The sequence below is a fragment of the Narcine bancroftii genome, chromosome 2 (genome assembly GCF_036971445.1).
Source record: "Narcine bancroftii isolate sNarBan1 chromosome 2, sNarBan1.hap1, whole genome shotgun sequence".
Taxonomy (NCBI): Eukaryota; Metazoa; Chordata; class Chondrichthyes; order Torpediniformes; family Narcinidae; genus Narcine; species Narcine bancroftii.
The window spans coordinates 14,914,003-14,930,676 of record NC_091470.1 but is presented as its reverse complement, the minus strand read 5'-3'; the positions used below and the strand labels follow the sequence as shown (position 1 = coordinate 14,930,676).

Here is a 16,674-nt window from a genome sequence, read left to right as displayed (position 1 = left end):
AGGCCGCAGGCAACTTATGGTCATGGAGCCCACATGGATTTGTGGGCTGTTGGAGACCGGCGAACCTGGTATCGGATTCTGGATTCAAGAGGGTACAGAGGGCAAGAAGGGCCTCGGGCGCTGAAGGCTTCCTGATCGTGTCGGTGGTTTGGATCTGGAGCTCAGTTTGCCAATGGATTGAACAGGAGTCTGTGTGGCTGCAGAGGCTGCGGGAGCACAGGAGGCGAATTCACAGACACTCAGTGACTCTGAAGGGACTCACTCCCTTTTGCTTCTCTTTCTCCCATACTGTAAGGGGCACTAGGCAATACTAATGGCGCCTCTGCCTTACGGCAGGCAAAAGTTAAAAATATGTTACATTTTTAATGTTTTATTTCGTGACAATAAAAGGAACCTTGAAACTACTTGGATCATTACTGCAAAGGGTGCAAGATGGTTTTAACATATATAGAGTTTCTATGATGCTAAGAAATGCTTTCTCAATGGTTTGGTCTATCTTTATGGTTATTTTGCCTTGTCTGACATCCACACAGTCCCCACAGTGAAATCATCTCCACTCATTCAAATCCTTTAATCACCTTAAGAGTTTGATTAAATAGTTTCTTAATTGTTGATACTGAAATAAGATTAATTCCTTTAAACTCCAGTATCAGTTTGCTGATCTGCACCCTATTTACTTTCAGACTGACACTTAAAGTTGGCAGCACACTTTGTGACCACAACACACCACCAGTGAACTTTATGGCCAAGAAAACAGTTTCATTATTGCATAGAATAATTTGTTTCCAGCAAACAATGTGGAAATGCCCAGATAACCTGCACCAATGATGTCATCACTTTGATTTAAGGTTTGATCTTCAAGATCAAAAGGCATAGGAGGAGAAAAAGGCCATTCAGCCCACTGAGTCTGCATGGCCATTCAAACATGAGCTGATCCATTTCCCCACTCAGCCCCACTGCCCGGCCTTCTCTCCATAACCTTTTATGCCCTGGCTAATCAAGAACCTATCAATCTCTGCCTTAAATGCACCCAACGACTTGGACTTCACAACCTCTGGCTGAAGAAATTTCTCTGCATCTCTGTTCTAGGTGGATGTTCTTCAATCCTGAAGTTGTGCCCTTTTGTCCTAGACTCTCCCACCCTGGGAAACAACCTTGTTTCTACTTTCTACTCTGTCCATGCTTTTAAATTTTTGAAATGTTTCAGTGGGATCTCCCCTTGTTCTAAATTCCAATGAGTACAGGCTAAGAGCTGTGAAATGTTCCTTATATGATAACGCTTTCATTCCTGGAATCATCCTTGAGAACCTCCTCTAAACCCTCTACAACCTCAACACATCCTTTTTAAATGATGAGCCCAAAACTGCTCGCAATATTCCAAGTGAGGTCTCCCCAGTGCCTTATAAAGCCTCAACATCACATCCCTACTCTTGTAATATATAGAAGATAGTATTCTATTCCTCTTGGAATGTATGTCAGTATTGCATTTGCCTTCTTCACCATCGACTCATCCTGCAAGTTTACCTTCAGGGTATCTTGCATGAGGATTCCCAATTAATAACATTAATTGCAAGTGTAGCCCACCACCAGACCGACCACTGGAAAATCAGCCTATAAAAAGCTGCCAATGTCAATGTTCTGATGCAGGTCCCCGACCGTGAACGTTGACTTCTTTCTTTTTCCACAAATGCTCGGTGGACAGGTGTGTGTTTCCAAAAAGTAGAGTTTCTCCAGCATGCTTGTGAATTGCAGTTGACCCTAGCATCTACAGATTTTGTTGTTTAACTCCAGATATATTGCCCACTCCAGTTTGTGACTCCTCTAACATTTTATTTTCTGAAATTCAATCCTTCATCTCAAATTTCCAGAAACTACTGGTGAACAAAAAATATTTGCCAATGCTGAGTCTAGTGCAATGTGCAGAAGTATACTCCTTCACTTCTTTCAGAGAACTACCCTTCTCAGCCCTCTGCCCCCTCCCCTGTCACCCCTCAGCTTTTTTCTCTTCTACCCTCCCACCTGTATCCATCTGTTAACCTAGACTCTTTTCCCTTTCCCTTCCTCCTCTCATCCTGTCCCCTCCCCCATATTCAGGTGTCTACCTGTCTGTCCACATTCCTGACAGAGGGCCCAGGCCAAAAACATTGATTGCCTTTTCCTTCCCATGGATGCCGCGTAACCTGCTGAATTTTTCCAGTGCTTTTGTGTATTTTAGAAACTGCTGGGGTTTGTATTTGCATTTACCTTTGTCATAATTAAAGGATCTGACTAGAAAGCTCTTTGTGTTCAATATGGTTCTGCCCACAGCACAGTAATGTTGCATCTCTGACGGAGTGTAGCAGTCATTAGTCTGACTTACTAATGCATCAGTTAAACTTTGCTTTAAGGAAACTGATTGTTTCCATTCAATCTTTACTTGTGCCTAATCTGGCCAACGTAGCAATTATGATCCAAGGAGTTCAGCTCTGAGGCTGCAGGATATATTCATACAAGAGGCAACGTAACAATTCGCTTCAACTATGCAATTAGGCAGTAATTAGTGATCTGAGAGCAGTAGTTACAGAATTAAGGCCAGGCAGGAAGCACCTGATTTTTTTTCCCCTTGCTTGACTCCAGAAACAGAGAGAGAGAAAGCGCAGACTCCAGTTGCTGACTAACAATGCCAAATCTTTTAAAATGTCAAATCATTTAAAATGTCCTTAGCCACAGGTGTGGCACCGGAGGATTGGAGCGTAGCTCATGTTGTTCCATTATTTAAAAAAAGGCTCCAAACAATTATATACGGCATCCTCTACTTCCTCAGGAGTTTGCGGAGGAGCTAGTGGAGTTGTTCAAGTGAACCGGTATGGACTTGAAGGGCCGACATGGCCTGTTTCCGTGCTGTAAACGGTTATATGGTTATGGTAACCCTGGAAATTGTATCCCAATGAGCCTGACATCAGTAGTAGGTAAATTATTGGAAGACATTCTAAGAGATTAGATATACAAGTATTTGGATAGCTAGGGACTGGTTATGGATAGTTAACATGACTTGTGCGTGATACGTCATGTTTAACCAATCTGATAGCTTTTCGAGGAGTTTACCAGGAAAGTTGATAAAGGAATGGTTGTGGATCAGAATCAGGTTTTTTTTTCATGAACAAGTCATGAAATTTGGAGTTTTGCGATAGCATCATACTATTTTACAACTAAAATATAAAATAAAATAATAATAATAATAATAAGAGTGTACAAAAAGTCAGGCAGTGCCTGTGGTTCATTGTTCATTCAGGAATTGGGTGGCAGCGGGGAAGAAGCTGTCCTTGTGCAGCTGAGTGCTCGTCTTTAGGCTCCTGTTCCTTTTCCCCAATGGTAGCAGAGAGAAGATGGCATGGCCTGGGTGGTGGGGTCTTTGACAATAGAGGCTGCTTTTTCAAGACGCCGCTTGTGTCTTAAGGGATGTTGTCTACATGGAGTTTAGTAAGGCCTTTGACAAGGTCCCACATAGGAGGTTAGTCGGGAAGGTTCAGATGCTCAATATTCATGGTGAGGTAGTAACTGGATTCGACATTGGCTGTGCAGAAGAAGCTAGGGAGTGGTGGATGATGCTTCTCAGACTGGAGGACTGTGATGAGTGGTATGCCTCAGAGATCGGTGTTGGGATCATTATTGTTTGTCATCTATATCAATGATCTCGATGATTATGTAATAAATTGGATCAGCAAATTTGCAGATGACACTAAGAATCGAGGCATTGTGGACAGCGAAGAATGTTATCAAAGCTTGCAGAGGGATCTGGACCAGCTGAAAAAATGGGCTAAAAAATGGGAGATGGAATTTAATGAAGACAAGTGTGAGATCCATGGTAGGGCACTGTGGAGTGCAGTAGAACAGAGGGATCTGGGAATACATAATTCCTTGAAAGTGGCTTCACAGGTAGATTGGGTTGTAAAGAGAGCTTTTGGCATATTGGCCTTCAGAAATCGAAGTATTGAGTATAGGTGTTGTTAATGATAAAGTTGTATAAGGCATTGGTGAGGCCAAATTTGGAGTATTGTGTGCAATCTTGGTCACTTAACTACAGGGAGGGTATCAATAAGATTGAAAGAGTGCAGAGAAGATTTTCTAGGATATTGTCTGAACTTCAGGAACTGAGTTACAGGGAAAGATTAAACAGGTTAAAACTTTTTTTCCTGGAGCGCAGAATAGTGAGGGGAGATTTGATAGAGGTATTTAAAATTATAAGGGGATAGACCAGGGCTGGCATTCCATGCATGAGTTCAGACACGCCATACAACTCTTGTACCCCCATTCAATTCTTGTAAAAATATGTTAATATAGGCATATTTAGCATTTTACATGATATATAAAAAATTAATATAAAAACATGAACATTACTTAGCTTAATGAGACTTTTGAGTCTGTTTTGACTTTGCCAAGCTTTTAATGTTTGGAGTTAAATTAGTTACTGAGAGCAGCTACTTGAATTCTTGTTATAGATTTTTTTCTTGAGATCGGTTTTTGCATGAGTCGGCTTACTTCTTGCATGAGTGGACTTACTTTTTTATTATCACTGAGGTGCAATGTGCCACTTCTGATCATCCAATACGCCACTTTTGGCGTATGCTCCATAGGTTGGCCTTCTCTGGTCTAGACAGAGTAAATGTAGGTAGGCTATTTCCACTGAGGGTTGGTGCATTGCTACTATCTTGCTTTATAATTGCATGGAAAGAATGGAGCGCTGTAGTTTTGACTCGTTAAATGTAGTCACTACTAAAGGTGCACTGAGTTTTGTCACAGTTTATTAAAACCATATACGATTAAAACTATGATAAAACAATTAAAATGATTCTTAAAATGGTCAATAAAACAGTCAAAAGAATTATCCAGACCGCCTCCATGCTTTTCTGGTTCTGACAATACAAAGGAAACCTCAAAACTGAATGTTTATCTTAAAAATGCAAAAAGCCAGCCATAACCTTGAAGTTAGCTGTTACTAGGAAACACTCATGGAATTCGTAAACAATATTTGCCGGCTGGTTCGCAGAATATACTCGTAAGTCATTTTAACCCTTACAGGTAAGTTACAAACCAGAGGACATGGGTAAAGGGTGAAAGGGGAAGAGTTTGGGGGAAACATGAAAGGGAACATCTTCACACAGAGAATGGTGGGAGTGTGGAAAATGTTGCCAGCTGAAGTGGTAAATGCAGGCTCAATTTTAACATTTAAGAAGAATTTGGACAAGTAAATGATTTTGGACTGGGTGCAGGTCAGAGAAATAGACAAAGAAATAGTTTGGTTCAGACTAGAAGGGCTGAAGGACCTTTTTCTGTGCTGTCATGTTCTGTGGTTCTAAATCTCTTTAAGCTCATGGACAGGAGCATCTCTATCCACTTTTTAAACATGACATTGGTGTGGCTGTGGTGCACTGTTAGACAGAACCAGACACACACAAAGATAAAGACTGTACAACAGGCTTTAATCCACAAAGACTTCCACAGAGCCAGGCTGGCTGTGGCTGCAGCAACTCTGAGAGAGGCCTCGGGAGGCCGGCACAGACTTATATCCCGGAGAGTGATTGACACCTGACTGGGTGGGGCTTGATCCATTCAGGCCGACTGATTGACAGCCGGCCAGGTGTTGTCCTGTCCCCTTACAGTCTTGCAGGTACAGAGGTTGCCCCCTGCAGCAGGCCAGTGGTGGACCACCACAGTGGCACAGTATCCTTCAAGGTATACCTCACACATCCAGTTAGACTATTCAGTCCATGCCAATTTTTCATAGAGAAATCTTCTCAGCCCTATTCTCTGGTCTGTTCATATAACCCTGCAAGTTCACTTCCCTCAAATATTGATCCAATTCCTTTCTGAAATCAACGACCATCTATATTTCCACCACATTTGTAGGCAACGAGTTCCAGATAATTACCTCTCGCCACATAAAAGAATTTCTCCCTTGTATCCCTCACCTAAAACTTTAAATCTGCGTCAGTGAAGTAGCTGAGATGTTGAAAGTCTCATCCCACCCTGGGCACACTTTCTTCTCCCTCGACCTTGAGAAAGAAGATTCACGAGTGTGACCTCATGCACCACCAGATTTGAGGACAGTTTCTCACTGCCATTAGACTCCTGAACAAACCTCACATTAGTGAAATTACATTGGCTTTACTCTATTCCATCTGATCTCTGTAACACTACACTGTGTTTTATTGCTGTGATATCATGGGTTAACTAGTTGGATTTGATGCAAAACAAACTTTCTCACTGTATCATGGGACAAATTACAATAAACTTATCTGTCTTCACTAGACTCTGGAGCACCAGCTAATGGGAGCAGGTTATCTTTCCCCACTTTATTCACATGTCGTAATGATATATGTTTCTCTCAATCATATCCTCAACCTCTTTTGCTCCAAGGAGAACCACTCAAATACGCTGAGTAAGTAATTCTCCACCCTCAGAACTATTCTGGTAAATCCCCTCTGCACCCCCTCAAGGAACTTCACAGTTTTCCTAAAGTGTGGTGGGCAGAACATACATTCATTGCTTTAGAACATCAAGCCCAGTTCCATATGCTTTGTAACAGTTCTCTTGCTGTTTGGAGGTCCTGCCACCTTCAAACAGCAATACAATGGCCTGCAGCCCCCTTTGTTCCCATGGTATTTAGAACAGCATCATGAAGTCTGTATTTCGTCTCTCCAATCCTGTGACGAAATGCATCACCTCACATTCTCCTTGCACTCTTCTCACTTCCCCTTTCACTTCCTCTCTGAACTTTACATCATCAGCCTGCTACTCCTTTGTTTATTTGTTATGTGCCCTTCAGCTCATCATGGATGCTCGTGTTGAAGTTGATGCTTAATTTCATCACCAGCACTCTCCTTGGCTGAAGGCTGCTTCCTGGAGCATTAGAAATGCACTACAACCCATGGGTATCGCTGTGCACCTTTACCGTAAGTGGGTGTAACTGAAACAAGTTCATAAAGTTATTTGTTTTAAATCTTTGTATTAATTCATCTTTCAGGATCTGAATTCTGCTGGGAAGGCCATATTAATTGCCCACCTTAATTACACTGAAAAGGCAATGGTGAGCCTCCTTCTTGGACATCTCGAGAAGGTTCTCCCACAGTACTGTTGGGTAGAGAGCACCAGGGTTTAGCTTGAGTAAGAAAGGGGTGTGACCTGGAGAGGATCTGTTAAAGGAGCTAGCGGTGTTTATAAGTAAGATCCTGCAACTGCAAGGTCTATGTTCAAGATGCTGGCACGTGTGCTCAGCACACTGGAGATCAACAGCCCATCACAGGGCACCAGAAACAGGAAGAACAACTCCTATTGAGGAGAAGCAGAGAAAAGGATCCGACAGGGAAGGTGATCATGGCTGCAAACCAGCGAGGGGCTCTGGCTGAAGGATCCATACAGGGTGCGGGTAACTTGAGGTCAGGAGACCTGCACAGGCTGTGGGGCTGCTGGAGACTGGCTCATGGGAACCAGGTATCGGAGCTGGGATTCGAGAGGGTGCTGAGGGCAAGAAGGGCTCCCAAAGGGCGTTGAAGGCTTCCTGATCATGTTGGGGTCACTGACGAATCTAACCAGAATCTGTGAGACTGCAGAGGCTGCGGGAGCACTGGAGGCGAATCCACGGACACAGTGACCCTGAAGGGACTCTCTTTTGCTTCTTTCTCTCATACTGTAAGGAGCGCCAAGCAACACCAACGGTGACTCTTTGCCTTATGGAAGGCACAAATTAAAGTGCATCATGTATGTTATATTTTTAATATATTTTAAGTGACAATAAAAATAACTTTAGACAAGCAATAGCCTTGTATATTTTAGTGGAAGAGGTTGCGAGTTTAGATGTAACAATCATCTTCCTGTATGCTTCAGTAAAGGTGTTGACAATGACTGAGAGACTGACTCCCTTTTATGTCAATGCTATTGCTGACTAGAATGAGGCTTATTGGGAAATTCCCCTGTCAATCAGAATTAGCTAGTAACTGGAATTTTCCTTTCTGCACATATTTGTCTAATTATCCACACTGCAATTTTTGAGACGTTACCCTGTCTTTAATGGGGATAGTGTAAGGTAAAACATCATGAGATGGGAATGTGTAAGGAGTTACCCTGTACAGGGCTGTAACAAGATGTGAATGCATCCTTGTACTTACAAGATAAGAGAGACATTGATGGATTGAGAGGCAGGAAGCTAGCAGGGAAAGGATAGCAACAGTTTTAGTCATTGGACAAGTAATGATATGATGATGTTCTAAGCACGTATCCAAGGGTATAAAAAATCACCATTTTGCTGATAATGGCAGAATGCATTCTCCGACTAACATGGTTAGTTGCAAGTGTTACAATCCGGTAATAAAGAACAAAGAACCCTGATTTCGACTCAGTCTGGTGTTTGTCTCACTCATTCATGAACAAAGCAGACCTAACAATAGTTACTGCAATTTATAGTCCTTGTGCTTTGATCAAACTCAGCAAGTTCTGAGCAACTTGCGCTCAACAGAATACTTACTTTATCGGGTAAGGAAGGACCACAATCTAGGGTGCTCCTTCCACTGAACATTGAGAGGTTGGGACTGGTGGTGGGAGGAACGACAAGGGACCGCAGTAGTGACAAGCTGCCTCATAGTAAATTAGAGGATTAATGGAATGTATAGATCTGACACTAAGGATTTGAAAATAATTTGCACAATTTACCTTTGTACATGGTTTTATTGTGAATAAACTTTATTTTTGGCAAGAAAAGCTGCATTGGGTGGGGAAGGACCACAGTCTTTTCGCTACTGGACACCGAAGAGTAAGATTGGTGGAAAAGCCCTCGGGGGAAGTAAGACTGGGAGTGGCACATTAGAGGCAATGGTGCTATAAATGGTTAACTCTACAAGGTACAATGACAGAATGTACAAACAAATAGGACAGTTCTGAATGTTAACAGACTTTACACTGTTTTCCTTTCAGTAAATATGACAGAACACTATGAATTTGAAAAGACCTGGCACAGTATTTATATTTTTATTGTGAATAAAGTTGATTTTGAAATAAAATAAATACTTGAGCCTCGATGGCGCAACAAGCCTCATTGGTGCAATATTCCCAGTAATTAATGTTACTTATGTTCTGTACAAGTGAGGAATCTTGTGAAATATGTAAGTCTGCAGATGGTATAATTCTAATAAAACACAAATGCTGGAGGAACTCAGTAGATCATGTTGTGTCCATGGAAGGTAAAGATTATATAACCAAAGTTTCGGCACTGAGCCCTTCTTCAAGGTATGAGGGCTGAATTAAAAGGCTGGCAGAAATGGTGGAGGATGATATATTGGATATGGAGCTGTTAGGTTAGTGGGTGAGGACAAGGGGAAATCCTGTCCTTGTTATGTGTGGGAGCAGAGGGGGCCAGGGCATTTGTGCAGGTAATGGAGGATATGTGGGGAGGGCCAAGTTGATGGTGATAGAGGGAATGCCATGTTTTTTTTTAACATTGACAAGGAATAGTGATGATTATCCATTTGTTTATGTTAAAATGAATAATAAATATTTGGTATTATTTAATTTAATATGATTGATAAATCACATTAACAATGATAAATTGTAATAAGTTCAATGACCAACAAAACAGCTCAAAATATTACAATATTGATGGCTCCTCAGACTGAGCTACAGTACCTTTAGACACCACACAATGCCAACTGCAAACACACATTGGAGGTAAATCCTGGGTGGATTAACTCCCCCACATTAGCATATGTGCATAAGGTGAACGGGTCAGGAAAAGACTACAGAGTTGTAAACTCAGCCAGCACCATCATGACATCAGTCTTCACCCCATTCAGAACATCTATGAGAGGTGGTGTCTCAAGAAACCAGCTTCTATCCTCAAGGACCCCCACCACCCAGGCCCTGGTGAGATCACAACTAGAGTATTGTGTGCAGTTTTGGTCTCCAAATTTGAGGAAGGACATTCTTGCTATTGAGGGAGTGCAGTGTAGGTTCATGAGATTAACTCCCAGGACGGCGGGACTATCATAAGTTGAAAGACTGGAGTGACTGGGCTTGTAAACATGGGAATTTAGAAGGATGAGGGGATCTGGTTGAAACATATAGGATTATTAAGGGATTGGACCTGATAGAGGCAGGAAACATATTCCCGATGTTGGGGGAGACCAGAACCAGAGGCCACAGTTTTAAGAATAAGGCCATTTAGAATGGAGTTGAGGAAAAACTTTTTCACCCAGAGAGTTGCGGATCTGTGGAATGCTCTCCCTCAGAAGGCAGTGGAGGCCAATTCTCTGGATGCTTTCAAGAAAGAGTTAGATAGAGCTCTTAAAGATAGCGGAGTCAAGGGAGAAAGGGAGAAGGTAGCAGAAACGGGGTATTGATTGTAAATAATCAGCTGGATTGAAGGGCAGAATGGCCTAATCTGCACCTGTCTATTGAACCAGCTGGTGGATGGATTTCAAACCAGTACTGGAAATCAGGGATATGCAGTACATGCACTTGTTGGTAGCCCCTGAAAACTGAGACATGAAGTATGTGCACTTATTGGTAGTTCCTGTAAATGGGCATAGAGATCAAAGGATTAAATTTCCCTTTTAATAATTTTAACAGTGCTTTCCTCTTTTGGTGCAGACATCTATCTGCTTGCAACACTGGCAACCCAGCACCATCACTGCTCAGCATCACCTCTGTTGACTTCCCCAAAATGAACATCTCACATTGCCCACTTCCCTGCCAACTAACACATTGAGAGGGCAATAAAGGGTCCCAACCTGAAAGAATGACAGATTTCTCTCCTCGGATGCTGCCTGATCTGCCGAGTCCCTCCAGCTTCTCTTTTGTTGCTCAAGATTCCGCCATCTGCAGTCTTTGTGCTTTGAGTAGAAATTCTGCCTGACCTGTGGGACGGCACTGTTAGTGTAGTGGTTGTGCAACGCTGTTATAATGCCAGTGATTGGGGCCGAGATTTGAATCCTTCACTGTTTTTTTTATAATTTTTTATTTTTCACACTGTGAACCATATCAACCAAAATACATACAAACATTTCCCTCTTAAATATACACAGTGGCATTTTCTCCCTTTTTTCCCCCCATACCCTCCCTCCCCCTTCCACCCCCCTCCAAAACCAATAAATATTCAACATCTACAATACAATAAAACCATTAAACGATGTCATCACACAGTGAAAAATAAACAAGAAAAATATGTCATCTACTTTTACACAGTCATTTTGTCTTCTTATAATTTTGGGGGGTGGAGGTCCGAGGCGAGCCCTCTCTGTTATGTTCCATGTACGGTTCCCAAATTTGTTCAAATAATGTGACTTTATTTTTTAAATTATATGTTATTTTTTCCAATGGAATACATTTATTCATTTCCATGTACCATTGCTGTATTCTCAGGCTCTCTTCCATTTTCCAAGTTGACATTATACACTTTTTTGCTACAGCTAAGGCTCTCATAATAAATCTTTTTTGTGCTTCATCCAGTTTGAGGCCTAATTCCTTACTTCTTATATTACTTAGAAGAAAGATCTCTGGATTTTTTGGTATGTTGCTTTTTGTGATTTTATTTAATACCTGATTTAGATCTTCCCAAAACTTTTTCACTTTCTCACTTGCCCAAATTGCACGTACTGTTGTTCCCATTTCCTTCTTACAGCGAAACATCCATCTGATAATGTTGGATCCCATTTTTTTAACTTTTGGGGCGTGATATATAACCTGTGTAACCAATTATACTGTATCATGCGTAACCTCGTGTTGATGATATTCTTCATAGTTCCAGAACATAACTTTTCCCATGTTTCATTTTTTATCTTTATGTTTAAATCTTTTTCCCACTTTTGTTTGGGTTGATAGCTTATTTCATCATTTTCCTTCTCTTGCAGAGACATGAAGTATGTGCACTTATTGGTAGTTCCTGTAAACGGGCATAGAGACCAAAGGGTTAAATTTCCCTTTTAATAATTTTAACAGTGCTTTCCTCTTTTGGTGCAGACATCTATCTGCTTGCAACACTGGCAACCCAGCATCATTACTGCTCAGCATCACCTCTGTTGACTTCCCCAAAATGAACATCTTGCAGCTTGATGGACGTGTTCGATATAAATCTTTTAATTATCATTGTGTTGGTAATCACATATTCAAAGCTGCTTCCTTCTGGTAATCTCAGTCTGTTTCCCAATTTATCCTTTAAGTAGGCTTTCAGTTGATGGTATGCAAACATTGTACCATGGAATCCTGCACTGTCTTTAAGGGGTTTGTATGTTCTCCCTGCGTCTGCTTGGGTCTTTTTCAGGGGCTCCGGTTTCCTCCCACTGTATGAAATGTACTGAGGGTTGTAGGTTGGGTGGCATGGGCTCGTGGGCCAGTTACTGTGCTGTATGTCTAAATTTAAATTAAGCATTTAAAAGAATCTCAGGGTAGTATGTCATGTACTCTGAAACTAAATCTAAACTTTGAAATTTATTCATTGAGGAGAATAGGTTTGGAATAAAGGTCCACAAACTCAGATGTGCCTCATAACTATGCCTAGAAAGTAAGTATCTTTCCCTGTTTGTATCTCTGTGTACAAATTGAATGACCACACCTATCTTTGGTAACACTGCCCTCCAATTAAGCTCAAAAAGGATTGTGTCTCATCTAGATGCACTTTGAAATGACATTTGCTGACTGAGCTCATGGGTGAATTGAGTTCAAAGACAACACAAAAGGGCATTTAAATGGAAAAGGGAGCCTTGATTAAGTGCTGTAAACAATACTGCCAGTAAACGTGGACATTGTCCTTGTGTCAACATACATAATGCAACCCCACAGACTGAATCACGCATTTGATGTACACAGTGACTTTTTGTCCAAAGTGACATGTCAAAGAAGTTGTTTACTGTTGAAACAGTGTCAACGGAAAAAAAAAGGTGGTTAAATCAGAGAGCTCGGATGATGAACTCCTGCAATGTGTTACAGCAATACGACCAGGAACTCCACAGAATCTCTTGGCTTGTAATCGGGCTTATATGCCTTGTCTTGCACTTCAGTGCATGTGGATTCAACTGCTCTCAGTGTAACATGTTCATCATGAACTGCCAGTGAATAGAGGGGGTGAAAAGGAGGAAAAATGTTCCTCCAAGAAAGCATCATTCATGGACTCAGAACACTATTTACCAGTCAATTTACCACTTTGTTAAGTGTTGTCACTATTGTAAAATGGAAGAGCAGTGACTAAAATACACCTGTCAGTGGCTTTAGAGATCTTAGTGGTGTGGTAGTGAATAGAACTCTTTCTCTGGATAACCACTGTCTCCTTATATAATGTCCACCTGAGAGACCAAGACTAATTTAACATTTTGATTTTCTGAGAGCAGAGTGAATCTGATTGGAAGTAAAATGGACTCAATCAAGTTCAAGTTTATTGTCACAAGGTATGGTGAAAAGGGTTCTGCAAGTAGTCTGGAAAACCAAACCTGACATTCAAAGAGCTGTATAAAGTGACAGGTAAATAGCACAGGAATAGAGCATAGGGTTATATTGACAAAGATCAATTAATGCAAAGCAAGAGCAGCAGGACGTCACTGTCGTGGGGTTCATTCAGGAGCAGGATGACTGGGGGGGGGGGGGGGGACGAAACTGTTGGTGTGTACTTTGACACTTGAGCCCTTTCAAGTGAGGAGGGAGAAGAGTGTCCAGGGCAGGATGGGTCCTTCAGTGGCTTGGTTGCCTTTTTGAGGCAGGAGGAGAGGGGGTGGTGTTCTGAGCTGCATGAACAACCCTCTGCAGCAGCTTCTGATCTTGAACATTTCCTACACTGCCCTGTGATGTATCCAGCTTGGAGGTTTTTGATGGTGCACCTGTAGATGTTGTTGAGAGACATGGAAAGTCTTCCTAGAAAGTAGAGGCATTAATGTTCTTTCTTTGTGTGATTGATCCAGAGATGTTTGCTCTCAGGAACTTGAGGATATCTACTGTTTCCACTTCAGCACCTCTGATGTTTTAACCCCTCTCCTGAACTCTATCATCAGGTGCTTTGTCCTCCTGACATTGAGGGGTGGGTTGCTATCTTGACACCGTGCCATAAGCCTCTCAGACTCCATCTTATTATTCAGTCTCTGACTGTAGTGTCACCAGTGAATGTGAGAGGGAGCTGGAACAGTCTTTGGCTGTAGAGGCATGAGTGTGGAGGGACTACAGTAGGAGAGTGCCGGTTCTGAGTGTGACCAGAGGCCAAAGGGGGCTGAAGGGAGATCAGATTGAGGTGTGCAGAATTATGAGGGGGACAGATATGGGGTAAATATTAAGGAATTTCCCCTGTAACAGAGGAGTCAAAACCAAGAGAACATTCAGTAGGTTTAGGGTGAGGGGGATATGAGGATGAAATCCTTCACAGTGGGTAATAGGAGTCTCGTGAGGTGGGGGAGGCTGGTATTCACACAACACTTCAGAAGTCAAAGAGCCATAAAACATGGAAACAGGCCTCTCAACCCACCACATCCATGCAGAACTCTATAGCAATGCCCATTTCCAGTACTTAGTCCATAGTCTTTGGAGATTCAAATACTCATCTAAACACTTCCAACCTGTTGGATGAGACTATGCTTCCATCAGGTACTCTTCAATCTCTGGATACCTAAAGAAGCACTCATATTGTTCTAGCTTAAAGAACCCATAGAGAGCTTGGTTGATGTAGGTGGTAGTAAAAACTCGTAGGAATGCTGGAGGAACTCAGCCAGTTTTTTCAGTGTCCAGAGGAGGTACAGATATACTGCTGACATTTCAGGCCTGAGCCCTTCTTCAAGGAATAATCCAGAAGCAGGAAATCACAGAAAGTCTCAGAATTCAGAGAATGCTGGCTGGGGGAGGAATCCAGAACAACAAAAGGTGTTAACTGGATATGGTAAGGGACCAGATAAGAATTTATTATGTTTGTACGAAAGGAGACTGAATGGAGAGATAGAGATGGGGAAAGGCAGTGGGGGAAGAAGGGGAGGGGGTGATTTCATGAAAACCACAGAAGTTGATATTAATACCATCCAGTTGGAGGGTGCCCAGTCGGAAGATGAGATGTTTCTCCAATTTGCACGTGGTCTCAGTCTGGCAGTGCCTGAGACCATGGACAAACATGTCAGCAAGGGAATGGGATGGAGAATTGAAATGGGTGGCCACTGGGAGATCCCCACTATTGCAGAGGACTGAGCTGAGGTGCTCAACAGTCTGTGTCCAGTCTCTCCGATGTAGAGGAAACTATAAAGGGAGCACCGGATGCAGTAGATAATCCCTGCAGATTCACAAATGAATTGTTGCTTCATTCGGAAGGACTGTTTGGGGCCCCAAATGGTAGTGAGGGAGGAGGTGTGGTGCAAGTGGAGCACCTCTTGAGGTGACGGGTAGGTCCCAAGGGGATGATTGGTGGGGAGGGAGGAGTCAATGAGGGAGTCACAGAGGGGGTGGCCCTGCATAAGATGGAGAGGGGAATATGTGTCTAGTGGTGGGATCACATAGTAGAGGTGGCAGAGGAAGAGGTGTTAATTGTGGAGGCTGGTGGGGTGATTTGAGAGGATGAGGAATCCTGTTCTTGTTGCACAAGGGCAGAAGGGGCCAGGACAAATGTGCGGGCAATGGAGGATAGGTGGGTGAGTGCTAAGTTGATGGTGGTAGAGGGAAAGCCATGATGTTTGAAGAAGGAGGACATCTCTGATAATCTGGCATGGAAGTCCTCATCCAGGGTGCAGATGCAACAGAGAGGGAGGAATTGAGAGAATGGAATGGAATCCTTACAGGGGACAGGGTGGGAAGAGGTGTAGTCAAAGTAGCTTTGGTGGGTTTATAGAAGATATCTGTCAAGAGTTCATCTCCCGAGATGGAGACAAAGCAAGTAAAGGGAGAGTGTTGCTAGAGATGGACCAAGTGAATGAGGTCAGAGTATAAGTTGGCAGCTATATGGGTTTTTACTACAATCATAGCGTCTGTAGACTTTTGTGTTTCACTCGATGTAGGTGGTAGCTCTGCTTCTGCAGTCAGAGAGTCAGAAAGTCATGATGAAGGGGCTCAAGCCTGAAACATTGGTTCTTTTTTTTTGCTGTATAAATTACATTGTTTGACCTGCTGAGTTTCTCCATCTTTGTGTATTTACTTCAATCATGATGTCTGCAGACTTGCATGTTTTACCCTTTCAAATACCAGGTCTTTGGTCAATTCTTCGTTACGTGGATCAGCTCATGGGTGTTTAACTGTGTAAAGAAAGCTGAGTAAATCACAGTTATTGCTGGAGAATGTTTTTCTTTGCCTCTGTGATTGAAATGAGATATTAACCCTTGGCCCCATCTTAGCTCTTCCCTCCTGGGTCTCTAGAACACTACTTGAAGGAAGGGCTGGGGGTTGATTTTCCTGTCACTGTCCTGGATTGTACTCATTCCTCATACAGTCATGGGCAGTGAAGGGATGAGGAGATAGACCCTGCTGTTGTCAGAGCTCTTGTGGAAGAAAACACTATATTAGAACATTACAGCCCAGTACAAATCCTTTGGTCCACTATAGGCCCAATCTATATATACTTGTACTACCAAAACAAACTGAACTAACCTACCTCATAACCCCCTATTTTTCTTTCATCCATGTCTCTTAAATGCCCCTCTTGTTCCAACCTCCACTACTAGCCATCGTAACGCATTCCAGGCACACACAGAAAGTAGAACA

At 42.4% G+C, this 16,674-nt stretch overlaps 1 protein-coding gene across 5 annotated transcripts in view; it reads right to left on the bottom strand.

Annotated features, from left to right (window-relative positions):
• Window positions 1–10,881, bottom strand: part of foxn3 (forkhead box N3) — a 477,697-nt gene extending 466,816 nt beyond the window's left edge. For all 5 annotated transcript variants that reach the window (XM_069915930.1, XM_069915937.1, XM_069915946.1 and 2 more), the window contains exon 1: window positions 10,758–10,881. The gene's annotated coding sequence lies outside the window, so the exon portion shown is untranslated. The remainder of the gene's footprint in view (window positions 1–10,757) is intronic.
• Window positions 10,882–16,674: the final 5,793 nt, after the last annotated feature.